We start from the raw sequence: 3,701 nt of genomic DNA on the forward strand, positions 1-3,701 counted from the left end.
TTACACATGCAATTTTTTTATTCGTCTGTACATGTACATGTACATGCAAGCACACTGAACATAACTTGCTGTAGCCAGGGGCGGATCTAGGATTGGATTCTTGGGTGGGCCTTGATGATTTGGGTATGGTAATTAGTGGGTGTGGCCAACAAGGCCTACATACATTCAAAGTCAAAATTTTGAAGATTAAAGCTGTTAAAATGAGCTCCTTTGTGGTTTACAAATTGTTTGCATAGTCATGTTTCACAGTTTACATAGTCTCCACATTAAAAAGTTTATTTTAAATTAAATTTTTGGGTGGGCCTGGCCCACCCCTAGATCCGCCCCTGGCTGTAGCATGCCCTTGCCATTGGTTGGGCCTTGGCAGTTGGTCCTCTCTTCTCTTCTCTCTTCTGCTACTCAAATACCAGGAACTGTAACTCATTCAACCACTAGTCTATAGTATCACACTATTGATGGATTCTCTCCCAGTTCCTCTTCTGATCCAGTGTCTCCTGTATTTAATAGGCAACTTGTTTGATGATGATGATAAACCTATTCCTGGACTAGCATTACTACCTCGTTCTATTCGTATCAAACTCCTCCTCCTTCTACCAGCAGTAGATGTACATAAGTTGGAAGGTACATCAGTCACTAATGATATATTAATGGATGAGATATGGGAGACACTCTACAAGGAAAGGAATCACAATCGGCGACTATATAAGCACAATTCTCTATTTTCTTGCAAAGATTTATACTTTAGTACTGCAATGGTAAACCCATATCACAATTACCTGATGTTTTATGAAGCTAATAAAGAATTGTCTGTATACTTCACTCATGTTAAGGAATCAGTCTATAAAAATTACAAGATAGCAACCTTTCACAATGTTATTCGGGCACCACACTGGTATGGAGTATTCATAACTACCAAAACTTTCAAAAGTAAAGCAATTATAGACAATTATTATGATTCTTCAGACGCTTTAGCTCTCACAATGATTGACTTAAACATTTCTCTGAAAATTGTCACTGGTTTATTACCTGAACTTGATCATGACATTCTCAAAAAGCTAACACAATCAGCTGAGGCAATCCATTGGATCACGAGTTATGCTGACATTGAAAAATTTTTCAAAATCATATTCATAGAGAATAAATGTCGCATTATATCATGTATATGTAAAGAAGTTCCATCTTTATTACTACTGGACTATCTTCAACAGCAGTGTGACCTGAAGATATTAGATGTGAACGCACACTTTACCAGTGAAGATGCTAGCGAAAAGTTTAAAGAAGTTGTAAAACGCCATAAAAATTTAGAAGTGGTCTCAGTTAGGTTTAGAACTTACTGGTACATGTATAATAATGACATTGCAGAACTTATGTATCGACCATGTTTCCAGCACTTGAATATCCAAGAATTCTCTTTAATTAATGTTTCCTTACTGTCTGCATTCTTCCTCTCTCCTTATCCTGTGACACTTAGATTAGAGGTCGATGAATTTCCTGTTTCATATCCTATACCAGTACCACCTCTAGCTATCAATACTGAACAAGAATCAAAATCACTTGATCTAGCTCTACATGGGTTTAATCATTATCATATTTGGGAGTCTAGTTTTTTTCCTAAGTACATTGTATTGAAATCATTGAGGATTAGGAGCAAGGGCAGTGAGACACTTTGTTTATTTTCTAAAGTGAAATCAATCAAAGTAGATGAGGTCACTATTAGTATTGGCACTTGCAATACTATTTCATTTCCAAGTTCACGATATATATCTTTTCTTGAGATAATTTTTAATTCACTGTCACCAACTAAGCCACCTTACCTTCAATTGATAGTGGAGTACAGTGGAGATGATCCTTCACCAGTATTGTATGATACTTGGAAGAGATGTGGTGCCATCAAACTGAAGAAAGCTGTAATAGTTGAGAAGTATGATCAGAAAAAGGAAAAGTATCTTGAAGAAATGATGTAAATCAATCAACTATTGTTTCCCTTGTTGAGTTTATTATGATGATTAGTTATTGAACACACACACACAGAATTTATATCAACACTTGCACGCTTGCATAGGCAGGTACTAAGCAGTTGGGTTGTCATTCTGTCCACACAGTTAAATTGATTTGTAAAAAAAATTATCTTTTTGTCTGAGCAGTCTAGAGCTCTATTTCTTCTTCTAGCAACAGATAAAGTTGCTTTCTTTCATCTAGTTATGTTCTTGTAGCATCCCGTGGCACCAAAAGCTGTGAACTGCTAAACCAGGGGACCTCTCTTCAGGTGAGAGCTCGTTTTTCACTCTACAGGGCCGAGATTTTCTTCAAAGGTAGAAAATCCCATCTAACGAAAAACAAAAAGAACGATTTTGTCCTAACTTCGTTGTTTGTGAGTTACAGTTGCTCAAAGTTTGTGATTTAGCCTCTTTGAGAATTTTTCAGGCGGCACTGGGGAAAGCAGGAACAACCAAACTCTCTCAGTCTCTTTTAAATATCTAGAAAAATTTTCTAAGCCAACTCTTTCTTGGAATAGAGCTTCAGATGCTAAAATAAATTTCAGCTTTTCTTCTTTCTCCTACCCATGTGCCATGATCATAGATAATAGAGTAAATGAAAGGGATTGGAAACGGAAGCGTGGGCAAACCTCCATTGATTTGTATTGTTGCTAAGTAAACAGAGGAGGGTTGGGATTTTTTGACCAATTTTGGAGTAAAAAACTGGGATTTTCTTGCTTTATTCTTGAATAACTCCAAGAGAATACAATTCATGCAAACAAAACTCACACACAATACTAACCAATGTTTATGCTTTTTATTAATATTTTTTGTTCAGTAAATCAATGCATGTGTTAGTAGCCGCGTCACTCTTTAACTAGAACTACCATCTTTTCCCTCCCTAAGAGACTCATTTTGTTCTTGAGCTACGAATAAGTATAACCATTTTAAAGAGCTTGAAATCTCCTATGGAATGAGCTAACTTGCATATTGATACAATGAAGCTTGAGTCTTTTACGAACGATAAAGTGTTTCAAAAACAAGCAACTTTGTGTACCTCTAACTGGTTGCAAAATGGCTTTTTGGAGATAAAAACCTTGCTACAGGTAGCTCTAAAAATTTTATGTGGAATAGGCTATATATCAAAAGCAAGCGCTATCCTGGAGCAGCACAAATTTCCTTCAAAATCCTGCCAGAGCAACTTCACTAATGGAGGAGATGGGAAATCAATCAAAACACTGATGGTTGTCACGTGGTAACCCAACCTGCATTTCCTGTTGCTACGCCCCGCCCGTTTCCAATCCCTTTTATTTACTCTAATATCTATGCCATGATTTAGTTAGTTGTTGACCACACCCATAGCTTATTTTAATTATCATTATAACTATGCAGTCAATAATAATAATTTTTTTCAAATTGCTTAAAATATCACAGTACAAGTAATACATATCACTCAGGTGAATTCCAGCAGGCGAGTCCATTGCACCATAGTGCTTCATTCATTATTGTTCTAACATTACATCAAAATATCTTATTATTAATTACATATGTAGAATCAGTGTACTTTAGACCTGCTCTTGCTTATTTTATTGAAAGTAAAGTATTAAGATGACAATAAAATTTGAATAATATATACACTGATGACCTTATTCAAGAGCTCCATTAACATTAATATCTACATGTACATGTACAGGTATTATGTAGTCTCCTTAACACCATCAGTTG

The 3,701-nt window shown here is 35.9% G+C and overlaps 2 protein-coding genes across 2 annotated transcripts in view; both read left to right on the forward strand.

The window, feature by feature from the left end:
- The window catches only part of LOC100635072 (cilia- and flagella-associated protein 44-like), a 27,550-nt gene that overhangs the window by 7,074 nt on the left and 16,775 nt on the right, over positions 1-3,701 (forward strand). The gene's annotated exons all lie outside the window — the stretch shown is intronic.
- LOC109584164 (uncharacterized) overlaps positions 1-3,701 on the forward strand; it is a 9,819-nt gene that overhangs the window by 1,133 nt on the left and 4,985 nt on the right. The gene's annotated exons all lie outside the window — the stretch shown is intronic.

Source organism: Amphimedon queenslandica, unplaced genomic scaffold, assembly GCF_000090795.2.
Source record: "Amphimedon queenslandica unplaced genomic scaffold, v1.1 AMPQUscaffold_13239, whole genome shotgun sequence".
Lineage (NCBI taxonomy): Eukaryota > Metazoa > Porifera > Demospongiae > Haplosclerida > Niphatidae > Amphimedon > Amphimedon queenslandica.